Raw genomic sequence first — 16,755 nt, forward strand, 5'->3', positions numbered from 1 at the left:
TCTCGACTCTTGGAAGTGACTGAGCTAAATATTCAGGCTAACAGAAAAGATGTCATTTGTAATGGTACCAAGTGAAAAAAAAAAAAAAAAGTAGCAATTCTTGCTTTGAAAACATCATCAATGTGAATTCAATGGAGAGTTTAAGAATATCCTAAGGGATGGAAACAGAGAACAGAGATTAAAAGAAAAAAGAAATGCAAAACCAAAACCTAAGCAGACCTCTGTTTGTAGCCACTGGAAATGTCTCTTGCCCTGTAGTGGAGGCTGACAGAAAGCAGACAAATGTGCAGCGAACCACAGAGCCAGGGGGGAACTCAAACCATGCCACTTCCACACTGTGAGGTGTGACGAGACACACCTACACCCTCTGGATGCCTGTCACCCTCATCCTGGGCTTTCACAGCCTTCCGTGTAACGTGTCCCGTCCTCATAATTGCTACGACTTTCCTTTTATTTAAGTAAAATTGCTCTGAATGTACAACAAACATCTCTCAAGTCCTGTCCTCAGCCTGGTGAACAAACAATGAGCAACCCCTTTGTAGCACTGCTAGCTGTTTGAAGCTTGTTCCCATGCCCACATTTGATGTTCTCTTTACAAAACAAAACAAAACAAAACTTGGGTCGCCTGTTCTTGATAGGTCATGCTGTCTAAATCTCTTAGCACTCCTGCTGCTTGCACTGAGCTCTCCTCTTATATACACAGATGTCTGCATGCACATACACACACCTTACTTATTAAAGCATACGTTCCTCCAAAACAGGACAAGCTCTTGCCCCTGATAAATAGAGTGGCGTAATAGCCTTTCACCTTTTACATGTGGCGTGCACACAAGAATAGCCAGACAGGATCTTATCTGCTGGCTTTAATTCAGTCTTTGGCCTAGCACAGCCCTAGACTCTTTTTTTTTACTATACTGGGGCATAAACCAATATCTGGCATTTTGTTGGCGTTTTTGCATTCCATTTTCCCTTCACAGGTGAAACGCTTTCCACTCACCAATATTGAATTTTACTGTATTGATTACAGATTATTTCTCCAAGTTATCACAATTACTTGAATGTTAATGCTGTCTTCAGAAATAATTGCATCTCTTCCCAGTTGGTTATCTTCTGCAAATCGTATAAGAGCATGCTTTATATCATCAGGAAACTTGGCAAGAAGAACATCCAATGTTTCTGGAAGGGGGCAAAGCTGTCAGCCCCAAATCCCCAGATGTCCTCCTTGGTGGAAAATGAAAAATTACCAGTTCTATTTGAGTGTAAGTGTTTAAGGACTTTCCTCTGATTGAGTATATTCCTCCTTCTCAGGCATTTTAGCTCATGCTTTCCTCCTGCCGGTAGAAAATTCTTGATGCCTTATCACAGAAAGTGGCCTCAGACTTGATGAGTTAGACTTTGTCTTCTGATGTGGGGTATCATCTGGGTTAAGCAGTGCTCATCTGGATCAGTTTTCTTAGTCTGTCAGAGAGGACATTTCACAGGGCTATGCCAAGAGTTTTACTACAGCCAAAACTGTTTTGCCTTTATCCACTGGGTCAGAGAACTAAACCAAATTAATATAATACGCTTTGTTCTTAACAAATCCATGTTGGCTGCTTCGTGTAGGTTTATGATCCTCTTGGGATGAGCAAATAATTCATTTCGGTATTTTACCAAGTATGAGAGATGCAATGTTTGATTTACAGTTGTGGGTCCTCCCTTCCCCTGTTTTTTAAAGACATTGCTTTTATTTTAACACAAATCATCAGAACTGCCATGCAGGTTGCACCCATACAGATGAATAGAACTGAGCGGGGAAAGTTCTTGGGCACTGGGGCTGAATCCTCCCTATCGTACACTGCTAGAAGAGTTATGGTCTTATCTCAGGCAACCATCACTTTCACAAACAATTCCTGTACACCATTCATAATATGATTCAGGCCTTGAAACAGCCCCAGCTTGGATGAGACCATCCTGTTTTGAATGCTAAAGCTTACAAATACAGATGTAGCCAACCACGCCAGTCAGCCTTGAACAAGATAATGGCCCCGATGTTGTTTACCATAGTCTGTAGATATTGCCTCACTGATCATTGTAGAAAAAGAGCACGCTTTCAGAGATCTGAAATAATAAATCAAGTATGTAAAAGAAGGAACATGAGCCACTTCCTACAAAAGAAGAGAACTCTGGGGAAATGGCTAATGCCAAAACTCTTTATATATACAACATATTCCCATCAGCAGGGGTCTAACACAGTAAAACAACATCGTGCACCACTCTTTAGGACTGGAGATCAGTTGCTGGGTCTAGATTACTCCCTCTGCCCTCCATGCAGCCTGTTCTCAGCACCTAAGGTGGTTCAAAAGAAATTCTTGGATGGGTTAGAGTTAGCTGTAGTAATTAATTCATAGCCCGTCTCTGGAGCTACATTAAGCAATGTTTCCATTAATGTTTCCAATTAGTTTTCAGGTAATAGTGGTGCATGGTGTTCTGAGAGGAACACGGAAAGTTGGTAGAGGTCCATTCATCAAAAAATGATAGGAACCATGGCCTCCATGGTATACACAGATGTTGTCCTAATCTAGGGGGGAAATTGAGAGAAAATTTTACACAGCAAATACAAAAGATATATCACAGTTAAAGACTTCTAGCCTTATAATTAAAAAGAGAATAAGGCAAAAGCGTATCTATTCAGCAGAGAGAGAGGGGAGTAATATCTAAAGGTAATCTAATTATGGTTTTAAACGAAAAAGAACACATTTTTTTTTCCAGTTTTCAGTGAGACAGATGACTCTCTAATAAGGAGGACATTCAAAAGTGGGTAGAGACTTAAACGATCTCTAGCAAAATTATTCCAGCACGTGTAGCAGGAGAGAAGAGGTGTGAAAAGGGTATCCTGATGGCAGGTTTGACACTCTGTGATGGGAACAGAGTGGACCCAAAGGCTTAATGCAGATCCACTTGCAAACTGTTGTCAAAGTGAGCACACCAAACCACAAACAAAAGGTTGACTATGAAGAGTTTGTTTATATCAGAAGGTAAATTAGAACAATCAATTTTTAAACTAGAGAAAATTGGATGTTCTGGGTGAAAGATTCCAATATTAAAGATTTTCTAAGTAAGTTTTTCTTTGTATGCTCTCTACTTGCAAAACAATCAATGAAAACTTCTCAAGAGTAGATCATGTCTGACCAGCCTCATGTGATGAGCTGAGGGGCAATTCTGATGACAGATGAATGGCTCATCATGTAGGTTTTGTCGGGTTTTCGTCAGCTTTTGACCATCCCTACATCACCTGGTGCTGGACAGTGGTTGATGGAGCAGGGCCACATGTGAGAAGGAAGGAGCAGCTGAGAGGGGCTGGGGGACCTGAGTGCAGCCCCCGTCCCGTCCCATCCCACCCCACCCCATCCCACCCCATCCCATCCCATCCCATCCCATCCCATCCCATCCCATCCCATCCCATCCCATCCTCTGCTCTGCTCTGCTGGGGGAGAGGGAGCGGGAGTGAAGGGGGAATGTTGGACATGGAGAGTGGGGTAGACAGTGTTTAAATTTTGTCTCTGTTCCTTGCTATCTGAATCCATTTTAATTGACAATACATTAAATTATTTTTTTCCAAGCCACCTGCGTTTTGCTTCTGACGCTAACTGGTAAGTGATCCTGTCTTTAAAGGTTAACCCACCACAGTCATGTGAGCTTGACTTTAATAAGGCTTTTGACATGGTCTCCCACCACAATATCACCTGGGAGCTGAGGGAGCCTGAGCTCAGCTAACAACAGAGGAGCTGAGCTTGAAAACTGGCTGGATAGCTGGCTTATGTGGCCGCGAGCAATAGCATAATGTCCAGCTGCAAGCTAGCAAGGAAGGACCGCAGGGGCCAGCAGGGCTCCAAACACTCATCAGCAACCAGGAAGATGGTGGAGAGTGCAACTACAGCAAAATGGGAGATGCTAATTAAGCAAAAGGGGGCAGAGGAGAAGAGGGAGGTTGACAGAGTGAACGGCAGCACTTCTACCAACAGACAAAGACCCTGATAAGCCCAAGAACTGGGCCAAAAGAAACCTCATCGGGTTCAAGAATGAAAAGCACAAAGCTCTGCACCCAGGGCAGAATAACCCCAGGCATCAGCGCAGGCTGGGGAGAGCTGGCTGAGCAACAGCCCTGCTGGCAAGGGCCCAGAAGCTGCGGGAGAAGCCAGCTGAAACGGGAGGCAACAGCTCCCTGCAGGGAAGGCAAACTGCATACAGGCCTGTGGGTAAGGGACATTGTCCCCCCCTCCACAAGGACACTGTCTGCCATGGGCAAGGCCACCCCGTAAATCCTGGGCTCTCCGGTGAGGACACCCCTGTCAAGGAGGGTGCTGCAGACCATGGAGCATCCATCCGTGCCCCATCCAGGTGGGCAGGGGCCTCCAGGGCATCAGCCACCGGGACAGGATAAGGGACATGGGACTGTTCTCTCTGCTCGGGACCCTCTAAGCATTGTCTGCAGCCTCCCAGATGGCGGCTTGTATAGGGTTTATGTGGCAAGGTTTTGGTAACGGGCGGCTGCAGGGGTGGCCTCTGTGAGAAGAGTACAGGAGCTGCCCGGTGTTAGATAAGAGCCAGCTCCAGACAGCTCCAAAAGGGACCTGCTGGTGGCCAGAGCTGAGCCAATAAGTGATGTTGTTTGTGCCTCTGGGAGAGCAGATTTAAAAAGGGCAAAATAAATAAATAAATAAATAAATAAATAAACCTGCTGTACAACAGCAGCTGGGAGAGAGGAGTGAGAACCATCCCTGCAGCCCCCCAGGTGAGTGCAGCAGGAGGGCAGGAGGTGCTCCAGGCACGCAGCAGCAGTTCCCCTGCGGCCTGTGGAGAGGCCCCTGGTGGAGCAGGCTGTCCCCCTGCAGCCCACGGGTCCCACACGGAGCAGATCTCCACGCTGCAGCCCGTGGAGGAGCCCCCGGTGGAGCAGGTGGATGTGGCCTGGAGGAGGCTGCGGCCCATGGAGAGCCCCCGCAGGAGCAGGCCCCGGGCCGGAGCTGCAGCCCGTGGGGAGGAGCCCACGCAGGAGCAGGGGGTCTGGGGGGAGCTGCCGCCCGTGGGGGACCCGTGCTGGAGCAGTTTGCTCCTGGGGGATGGACCCCGTGGGACGGAGCCGTGTGGGAGCAGTTCCTGAAGAGCTGCTGCCTGTGGGCAGCCCCCGCAGGCTCAGTTCGGGAAGGACGGCATCCCGTGGGAGGGACCCCATGGAGCAGGGGCACAGAGGGACCGTGAGGGAGCGGCACAGACGAAGCGTCAGGGACTGACCGCAGCCCCCAGTCCCCAGTCACCTGCGCCGCTTTGTGGGGAGGAGGTGGAAGAGGGTGGGTGGGGGGAAGGTGTTTTTAATTTGCTTGTAGTTTGTTACTGCTCTAGTCTGTTAGTAATATGCAATAAATTATATTAATCTCCCTGTGGTGAGTCTGTTTTGCCTGTCACGATAATTGTTGATTGATCTCCCTGTCCCGATCTCAACCTTTGAGCCCATTCCATCATATTTTCTCCACTTTCCCCTTTGAGGAGGGGGATTGAGAGAGCGATGTAGTGGAGTTCAGCTGCCCAGCTGGGTAAAACCACTTCACAGCTGTTACAAGCTGGGTAAAACCACTTCACAGCTGTTACAACATTCAAACCAAACACTTTCTCAACACTGGCAGACACGATAACAAGAAGGAGCCATGGCTGCAAAAGGCAGCATAGACAATTCAGGCTGGATACAATGACAAGCTTTGCCAGTAGTAGGCGACAGGGCACAGAGGCTTCCCAGAGAGGCTGTGGATTCTCCATGCTTGGGAGTTTTCATGCCTTGGTTGGGCACAGACTCCACCAAGCGTTAGAGTTGTGCTATGAACATGTGTTTGGACCAAAAACCAAAACCAAAAACAAACAAACAAACAAAAAAAAAACAAACAGAAAAAACTTGTACACTATTGCAACACATGCGGGCAGCAGAGTAGAGAACACACAATGCAGAATGTGAAACGTTTGCTATGGAAAATAGAGGTCTCTGTAAAATAGCTCCCATGTCTGGGATAAACATTTTGAAGGTTAGATCCTTCTGAGGAAAAACTGCAATAAAAATAAATGTGGTTGAAAGAAAGTTGGTGAAATCATAAAGGAAGATGACCTGGGGGATTACACCTTCTTTATTTTGAACATTTGTTTTGTTTTGTTCTGATTTTTAGGAGAAAAAAAAAAAATCCTGCTCTCTGTTCAAGGAAAGCATAGCAGGGGATGCTCCTTGTAGCAGATACAGCTGAGCAACTGCTACTCTGTTCCTGCAAATGCTGGAGGGTCACTGGGAATGGGGGGGGCCTGCAGACCCCAATAATGCTGCTCAGCTGAGTGTCAGCATCTTCCCCACATGCACTCCAGGATTTGGTGCTCCCTGGTAATCAATGACAGGACTCACGGAACAGCCAAAGCTGCGCCAGAGGAGGTTCAGACTGGATATTAGGAAAAATTTCCCTACCGTGAGGGTGGTCAGGCACTTGCACAGGCTTCCTAGAGAGGTGGTTGATGCCCCATGCCTGCCAGTGTTCAAGAGGCATTTAGGTAATGCCCTCATTAATAAGCTTTAACTTTTGTTTTGCCCTGACGTGGTCAGGCAGTTGGACTAGATGATCTTGGAAGTTTCCTTCCAACTGAACTATTCTATTCTATTCTATTCTATTCTATTCTATTCTATTCTATTCTATTCTATTCTATTCTATTCTATTCTATTCTATTCTATTCTATTCTATTCTACCCTACTCTACCCTACTCTACCCTACTCTACCCTACTCTACCCTACTCTACCCTACTCTACCCTACTCTACAGTAGGTCTTGGAACACCTGCAGAGTGCAGCTGTGGTCCCAACAAAATGTTGCCTTCCATCTGGCTTCGGTGAAGACCTGTGACCAAATCTGACTGAGCGAGTTCAGGGAAGATGAATTCAGTGTGGACTAGGTGAAAGGAAGGCCTTTTTGAAGGGTCATGTGAATGTAGAGCCTATTTTATAATGTCCTGTTTCATAATGACTCTTGTTTAGTCTGGCAGAAGACTGGCTGCAAGGGAACATGACTGCTTTCTATAAATACAGCAGGGAGGAAAACACTGGGGAGAACTATTTAAGTGAAAAGCCAATTCTAGTGCAAAAACAAGTGGTATAAATCAGATAATAAAAAATAGTCCAGAAGATCTCTAAGATCTCTAACCAGCTGATTAGGCATGTCCTGAGGCTTCCAAATAGCAGCAGTATGTGTGTGTGGTGGTGGTGGTGGGGGGATCCAAACTATTTTTCTGACGGAGTTTGACTGTTTATGAACCATTTGTAATAGAAGACGAAGGGACTCAGTCACCCAGGAGCTGCCTCTGGCCCCGTGGGGCGGCTGCGTCAGAGGGCAGAGATGCTGCGCCCCTCAGGCTGCTCTGCCATCAGGGCAAAGTTGCGCAGCTATTGAAGGTGCTCTGCTAAGCACAGCCTAAATGCTTTCTTTTGCTTTCACAGATTTCTTGTTAATCTCAGCACTGTTCTTCCTTGTTTCTTCCCCTGGTATCCCGAGGAGACACCCCAGTCCATTACAGCAGGATCAATACCTTCTTCCCTGCTTTATCCTCTATTTTTTTTCCAGCACCATCTGACACTGACTCTTCAACAGCATACCCATTATTCCTCCTTTCCATTAATCTCCATGCTCTCCCATCCATCTCACTCGTCCTCCTTATTTCTTCTTCGCTGCCTTATGCTACCACCTGTGTGATCTTCCTTATCATCCTGGATTTCTAATCCAGCTCCCAGCTCTTCTCACCACCATTCACTGCTTGCCCCCCGTGTCTTCCTGAAGAGGGTGTGATATTACTTACCTGCAAACTGATATTGCATGGGAATCTACACCTGCCAGATTCTGTGTGGAGCGTGTACCTAACCAGAGTATCGTATGACGGAGGCAATAAATTAAACAAGGGCAGATTTACATTGATATAAACTGTGGCTTCAGTAGCTACAGCTGCTCACTTCTATGAATGGGCCAACAAAGACTCCAGGACATTGTAAAGCATGTGTTGGGGGACAGAGAAGCAGCTGATTAAGAAAGGATTTTTTTTTTCCTTTTTTTTTTTTTTTTTCTCGAGAATTCACCTTCCTCTTCATGGTGCTGGCCTTCTAGGTGGAAAGAAAGACCCAGGTCCCTGGCCCCTTGGTGCATGGCTCTTTCTGTGTGTGAACACTTTGTCTGGTGTCAAGACAGGTCCTGCCCTTGCAAAATATCTCATCTGAAAGGCAATCACAGAAGCACGATGATTATACACCCTAAAGTGGTCACTTGAGGTCCGGTCAGCTGGATGCTTTCCATGCTCCACCACCTGGATCTCCACTGACTTCAACAGGAGCTCAGACCCCCAGCTCAGAGGTACGTGCACCCACACAGACACCGACATTTAACCAACTGACCTGTGCCAAGTGCCACTGGAGATGCCCCAGGACATCTGAGATGTATTTAAGCGACCAGCAGAAATTAGACAGGATCTACGGTGGACTTGTGACCTTCCAAAGGAGGAGACGGAGGTTAGGCAGTGTCCTCCAGGACATCTTAAATGGCACTGGAGGTCTACGTGCTGTCAGTCGAGCTCTGTGTGTCTTAATCCGGAGCCGGATCGTCCCTGGGAGGGTTTCCGGCTGAAACAAAAGTTTTCGTGTGTGGCTGAAGAAAGCAAACAGGCCAGTTTTGCAAGCTCCAGAGTCTGAGAGAAACACTTGCAACTCGATATCGATTATCCGCTGAGAACAGCTCAGGCCCAGACAAAAGAAACCACTCGCGTCTCCGAAGAGGAGCGAAAGCAAAGCCCGAGTGAAAAATGATAAAGGCAGGTGACCGCTAATGGATTTATATCACGAGATACAGTGGATAAAGACTTTGATGTTGTAAATAAGAAAACTGTTAGAAATGGCCTAAGTTGAAATCAGACGGACTTTGAATGAAAACAAAGCGTTCGCTGGCTCAGAGATGTGAGATTAACTCTGCTGCTGATTCAATGGATCAAAAATTGCATTGATCCAGTGCCTCGGACTTTCCACATTAAGCCCAGCAAAGGTAACCTAAGAACAGCTAAACTGGAAGATTGCTGCCTGACAAATGTGTTTTGTTTTGTTGGTTTTTTTTGCCTCTTAATGGAAAATTTCGGCTCCACTCTTCCAGCGGTCCGAAACAATCTCTGCTCTCCCCGTTATGAGATGACAACAACGCTCGGCCTGCTTTGGCCTGAGCTACGGCGCTGTGCCAGCGGGCGTCTCGAGTTGTGGAAAGCCTTAAATCAACACGTTTTACCAGGGAAGAGTGAGGAAAAAAACAGTTCCTAAGCTGTATGAAATATTCATGTCTAGCGTCTTGTGAGATACCATCTGGTTAGATCAAGCCGGAGCAGAGCTGGTGGTGACACAGAAGCACACTGGGTAGGAAGGAGGAGGGTGAGACTTGGAGATTCGTCGTTTCATGACCTACAAAAGGCCACTGCAAAACCAGCAAGGGTTACTTCAGCACCAATTAACTTTTCAAACAAAGAATGATCTGAAAGGAAAATGTTGATCCTTTGGGTCTGTGATGAGGAAAATTGTAATGTACTTCAAGTAAAATCATGCCTCTCATGAAGACATTGACAATTTAATGGCAATGTAATATTTGCTTAAATATCAAAGTGTCTAAAAACAAAGCAAAATAAACAAAAGCCCCATAATAACTCAACAAGCGCTTCTACAACCACAAGAATAAACAAAGGGCAAATCTTGCTAAAGACACTGTAATCTCCCAGCACTTTACATTTTATATGTATAGTCCTGGAAGTAAATACATCCTTTTTTCCTTAAAAGCCATTTCTGACAGAGCATTGCTCTGGGACTTGGTAGACCCGAGTTTTGCTCCTGCCAGAGCTACTTCTCTGATATATGACCTTGAGACAAACATTTTGCTTCTGTTAACCGCTTCCTCTCCCACTTTCAGTCTATTCCAGATCAAGACAGTTTTACCGTGCCTCATGCAATGGGGCCTCTAGGTGCTATTGCAATGTAAATAGTGTCAGCACAGGTGCACTCAAGAGCGGGATATGGCTTTTATCATCCAGTTACAAGGTCACCGTTGGGTGAAAGGATTGCTGCATAAAACAAGACCGAGCCATCAGCCTATGGCAATCTCCCAGTTATACAATAATGTTATTTCAAACACCCAGGATGTATTTGAGGCCGTCCCAGGCTGGGTGAGTTTGCAGCGCCTCGGAGCTTCGCGGGCCAAATGGACTCGTGCGGGTGGGATGCTTGAGCTGCTGGGGCCTTACCCTGCTGACCCTTTTGATTGCAATGTGCCCGTTCCTTTTTGCGAGGTGAACTGAGCTCTGAGACACCTCAGAGGATGAGGAAATATTGCTCCCAGCTCTGTGGAGGGGGAAGAATGAACGACGCAGCAATGAAATGGCCGCCTTGGAGTGACAGAGACGGGGATAATGTCCCTTCCCTCGCTGTGTTGCATACCTTGTGATAAAACCCCACTGCTACCCCTCGAACAGCAGCGTCAGTCACGCAGTATGGGCTCTGCACAGGCTTTGAAAACGAGGGAAGGGAGTATCAAATGTTCCAGCCCACTTAATTTGAAAGCTGCCTATAATAACCCCTTTGGGAACATGTAAAACAGACAGGTCAAATTGCATGGTTACACAAATATCACCGGATTCTGGCATTTAGGAACGAAAAGCTTTGATCTGTTCAATCTGAAAGTGCCTAAAACATGCGTACGCTATGTTAAATGCTTTGCTTTTTGTGTTTTCCGAAAGCCTAGCTAGAAACAATTTGTACACAGCACGACAAAACTTCGCCTTGACAATGTAAATATCTATGCACAAGTTATTTGGCACAGTGTGCTATTGCAAAAATATTTTATTTTCCGTAAAATGAGAGCTCTTAAAGAGTCCTCAGCTACAGAAACCGTTAAAGGAACAACCTACTGTCCTTTAAAAGCCTCGCTCCATTCCTCGCTCCCATCTGTCTTATTTATAGCTCTCCTTTGTGAAGCCCTCCCCGATCCATGAATGAAAAGCACTCATCAAAACCCTGTGTGGGATCTGAAGCCAGCAGTCCTTATGGATGCTGTGCGTATGCAGGAAAGACTTCAGCAGCTCGATCATCCCAAATCAACCCCATATTGCAGTGTCCTCGTCAACAATTTGGCTGTAAAGCAGCGCTCGCTCGACGTCCGCGTAAATGCGTCAAAACGCTTCTCAGTCGTCCTCCCACCGATTTTCGGCAGGCGTTTTGCTGCAGCTCAGCTAGGAGCAGGGATCCTCTCTCCTCGTATTCCCTGGCTGCACATTTGGCTTTCCTCGGGCCTCTGTGGCAGCTCCAGCCCCTCTGGAGAGGCGAATTTCTTGCCCCCCTCCTCTTTCAGCGTGGCGCTGAGGGGGCGCGCATTGTCGCGGGATGTCAGTGCCAGAAGTGGCCCTTTCTCATGGAAATCAGGCAAAATAGGCCGGCATTATCCACCAGAAGGAAGGAGAGACCTTGCTTTTTCTTTGCCCTTCCTGGGAGGTTGCGTTTGAAGCGATGAGCACTGGCTCTGATATCTCATAAGCCTCGGCTCCTTCCCCACCTCCTCGTCGCCTGCCTTGTGGCACCGTCTCCTCATCCTCAGGTCCCACCGGTCCTTACAAACTCACCTTGGTGCTGTTAAGATTTCTGGGATAAAGATGCCAAATAGGTGGCTTTGACGTGAAGGTGACAGCCGAAATCTGTGCTCATCTGCGCCGATGTACGGCATGTCGGCACCGACGACACCTTCTGATCCCTGGGGGAAGGGGAGCGCTGTCCTCGCAGAGCGGGAGGGCAAAGGGCAACGGGAGATGTGCAGGGACAAAACCGCTTCCCTGGGGACACGCTGGGGTCACGTTTACCCATCCCTTGTGCCATATTTACAGATGGCCTTCCCAGCAGCTTGCAGGTCTTCCCAAGTTTTTAACCCGATTTGACTCAGCGGGGATTTCGGCGCGTGCGCCTGCGGGGCTTAAATATCAAAGTGTGCAAATATCTGTGTGTGCAAGCACGAAGGCTCACGTCGTGATGCTTTAATTATGAAGCACAATGCGACTGAGGCGGGCTCGTGGTTCGGATGTCAGAAGAAAAAGGCCACCCAGCAAAAATCAAGCAGTGCACACCGTGCGTGTTGTAAATTTACATTAGCACCAGCTCTGGTTAAGATGAGACGATGCACCATAGGTGGACAACATTATAATTCAGTAGACTTGTGGAATATGCAAGCTTCCTCTTATGCGACCTCAAAAAATGGGAGGCGAATATACAGCTCCGGTAGCTCTTGCCCACTTTTGGAGGAAAATCGATAAGGCATTGTGGCAACAACAGCTCAACAAACCTGTTTGTTACAAAGCTTTTATTCTATGTTTTCCCAAATAAAAACCAAAACAAACCAACAACAAAGCCTTCAAAGTTTTTATTCTATGTTTTCCCAAAACAACAAAACCAGAAAACAACAAAAAAAATGCTGTTCGGTGTGACAGCGACTGACCTTGTGCTGAAATTTCAGCTACTTCGGGTAAACATTGTATATTATCTTGTAAATTAACATTTAAAGTTGTTTATAGAAAAGTGTCGATTGACGGGCTGCTTATAGCACTTCAGATTATTCTAGAAATGAAATAAAAGCCAAAATGGTTTGACTTAAGTAGATGTAGTTGTATATTTCAAAATAGTTAGATCTTTGGGAAGTTTTAAACACTTATTTTTCAGTCTGAGTGTTCGGCAGGCGGCAACGCAACAGCAAGTTGCACGTTGATGAGAAATCAGCCAGGTCACCACTTCAGGGCTAGTTAAAAAAACTCCTTTTTTAAAATAATTTCCTTGCTGGATCTCTGCCTTCAAATAAGCAAGACAGACCACATTCGAGCTGTGCTCTCTGCAGATCCTGGTCTTGATGTGATAGGAATTAAACGGGTCTGTTAATGCTCTGGGAGGACGGTGTCCTGCACTTCAAAGGCGTGGAAACGGCATCCTTTCCCCTTTATCTGCCTTCAGGCAGGGCCTTCTGGATACATCTCGAGAGGAAAATGAGTATTTCTGATGCAAAATTGGTGCAAAATTGATGCAAAAACGTTGGAGCACATAAATAGCTACGGGGCACATGTGAAGCACACTGCGTTCCGCATACAGCGTGGAAGACACAGCGCGACTGCTAATCGAGAGGGTATTTAAATATCACGACTGCGTATTTATCTCAGCTCAGAGCTCGAGATGTGCAGTGTGTCACTAACACACACGCCTCCCGTGAAACGAGCTAGGAACCCCGAGTGCCTGCTGTGCCGGCCTTGCACAGAAGGGTGCTTGCTGTGCCTGCGTAACCTTTCCATGCTGACAGCGTTTGAAGCAAAGAATACATACATTAAAAAAAATGAAAGTCATACACGCCGTACTGAGGCACTGAGATGTGCACCCTGCCATATGTTACATGGGTTATGTGTGTGTGGTATCTACGCCAAATATTTGGGGAAAATTCGACGCGATCGCCCATATGCTCCCCAAACAATGGGAACGTGCTTCGAGTCATCGGGGCGGAGGGGGGAGCAGCCCGATCCCTGGGGGATGCTGAAACACGGAGGGAGAGGGAAGAACACCAGAGATGGAGAGGAGCAGGCAAACCACCACGGCACTAGCTTGGCTGTGCATGCGTCTGCTGGGAAGAGGAAGTGTTTAAACTCACATATTATGATTTCCTTTCTGCCTCCGGGCTAGAGGGAATAAGGGTTTACTCCACTGAGGAGTGTGAGAACGTGTCTTTTTCCCTTCCTCCTTCATCCTTACCTATCCACCAAGAGATTAGAGGCCTTCACTTCAAGGCACGGTTCTGCCCTTGGCTCCGCAGCCCACGTGCAGGATTCCTCCTGCTCCTGCTCTTCCCCTGCACTCACTGCAATGTCTCCTTCACAAGAACTTTCTTTTGCCCCAAATGTGCTTTCCTGGACGCTCAGGGCTTCCACCACCACTCCTCCCCCTTGCATTGCTAGCAATTATTTCTAGGGCTTGTGGGGTGAAAGCAGTAAACTGGTTGGGGCTGCAGTGCTGAGCGGGCTACAATGTGAATGGCATGCACAGTTCGCTGTGCACCACGCGTGCAACGCACGCGCACGGAGCTGCGACTGTGCACTCTGTGCCCCACACCCCTTGTGGGCCACGTACCCCTTGCACATCACACACACCGCACACAGTGCAGTGCTACACGCCACGCACCACACACCCCGTGCACTGTGTGCACCATACAGACCGTGCACACCGTGCACTGGAACATGCCACACACTGTGCACCATACACGCAGCACGCACTCCAAGCACCCCTGTGCACCGTGCATGCATCATGCATGCCCCAAACAGAGTACTCTCTATGCGCCATGCATGCAGCACACGCTCTGAGCAGCCCTGTGTACCATGCACACCCCATGCACTCCAAGCACCCCTGTGCACCATGCCTGCAGCATGCATGCCCCTCACACTCAGAGTACCCCCTGAGCACCACGCATGCCCCACGCACACCCCACGCACGCCCCATGCACTCCAAGCACCCCCGTGCAGCACGCATGCACCATGCATGCTCCATGAATAACCCACACCCTCTGAGCACCCCTATGCACCATGCATGCCCCCATGCACTGAGTACCCCCATGCACATGCATACGCCATGCATGCACCATGCACTCGGAGCACCCCTGTGCATCATGCACGCAGCACACACTGTTGAGCACCTCTGCACACAATGTATAGCCCACGCATGACCGCATGCACTCCAAGCACCTCTGTGCACCACACATGCACCATGCATGTCCCAGGCACTCCGAGCACCCCCATGCACCATGCATGCAGCATGCACTCCAAGAACCTCTGTGCACCATCCATGCACCACGCACGCACCATACAAGCCCGAGGCACTCTAAGCACTCCTGTGCACCATGCACACCCCCAAGCACTCTGAGCACCCCCTGTGCACCATAAGCACCCCATGCACTCTGAGCACCCTTATGCATCATGCATGCACCATGCATGCAGCACACTCTGAGCACCCTGTATGCCATGCATGCACCATGCATGCTCAAGTACCCCGAGCACCATGCATGCCCACGCATGCCCCACACACTCTGAGCACCCCTGCACACCATGCACGCACCATGTGCACACCATGCACTCCGAGCACCCCCATACCCCACGCATGCCCCACACACTCTGAGCACCCCTGCACACCATGCACGCACCATGTGCACACCATGCACTCCGAGCACCCCCATACCCCACGCATGCACCATGCACTCCAAGCACCCCCTGTGCACCATGCATGTCCCATGCACTCTGAGCACCCATGCACCATGCATGCTCCATGCATAACCCACACACTCTGAGCACCCCTATGCACCATGCATTCACTATGCACACCCCATGCATGCCCCCAAGCAGTCCCTGTGCATCACGCCTGCCCCCATGCACTCAGAGCACCCCCTTGCACATGCATGCACCATGCATGCAGCACACACTCTGAGCACCCCTTTGCACCATACATGCACCATGCACTCTGAGAACCCCTGTGCACCTGCTATGCACCATGGATGCCCCAGGCACTCTGAGCACCCTTATGCATCATGCATGCACCATGCATGCAGCACACTCGGAGCACCCCCATGCACTATGCATAAAGCACACACCCTAAGCACCCCATGCACCATTCATGCACTGTGCATGCACCATACATACCTGATGCACTCTGAGCACCCGTGCACCATGCACGCTGCATGCATGTCCCACACACTCAGAGTACCCCCTGAGCACCATGCACGCCCATGCATGCCCTACGCACTCCGAGCACCTCTGCACACCATGCATGCACCATGCACCCACCATAGATGTCCCTACGCTCTCCAAGCACCCCGGCACACCATGCATGCACCATGCATGCACCACACACTCTGAGCACCCCAATTTCCCACGCATGCCCCACTCACTCTGAGCACCCTGCACACCATGCATGCACCACGCATGCAACACACTCCAAGCACCCCCATACTCCACGCATGCCCCTCGCACTCCAAACACCCCCTGAACACCATGCATGCACCATGCATGCACCATACACTCCGAGTACCCCCATACCCCACACATGCACCACATACTCCAAGCACCCCCTGCACACCATGCACGTCCCACACACATCATGCATGCCCCACGCACTCCGAGCACCCCTGCACCCCATGCATGCACCATGCATGGACCACACACTCCAAGCACCGCCACGCATGAACCTCCATGCAAGCACCCCACCATGGATGAACCATACACAAACCACAAATGCCCCCATGCACTCCGAGCACCCCTGCACACCATGCATGCACCACACACTCTGAGCACCCCCATGCCCCACGCATGCCCCACGCACTCCGAGCACCTCTGCACACCATGCATGCACCATGCATGCCCCATACATGCACCACACACTCCGAGCACCCCCATGCCCCACGCATGCCCCACGCACAACGAGCACCCCTGCACACCATGCATGCACCATGCACGCACCACACACTCCAAGCACCCCCATGCCCCATGCATTCCCCACGCACTCCAAGCACCCTGCACCCCATGCATGCACCATACACATACCATAGATGTCCCTACACACTCCGAGCTCCCCTGCACACCATGGATACACCATGCATGCACCATGCATGCACCATACATGCACCACACA

The 16,755-nt window shown here is 48.9% G+C and overlaps 1 long non-coding RNA gene across 1 annotated transcript in view; it reads right to left on the minus strand.

The window, feature by feature from the left end:
* The window catches only part of LOC310894911, a 391,370-nt gene that overhangs the window by 268,469 nt on the left and 106,146 nt on the right, over window positions 1-16,755 (minus strand). The gene's annotated exons all lie outside the window — the stretch shown is intronic.

This window comes from Anser anser (genome assembly GCF_964211835.1).
Source record: "Anser anser genome assembly, chromosome: 2".
Taxonomy (NCBI): domain Eukaryota; kingdom Metazoa; phylum Chordata; class Aves; order Anseriformes; family Anatidae; genus Anser; species Anser anser.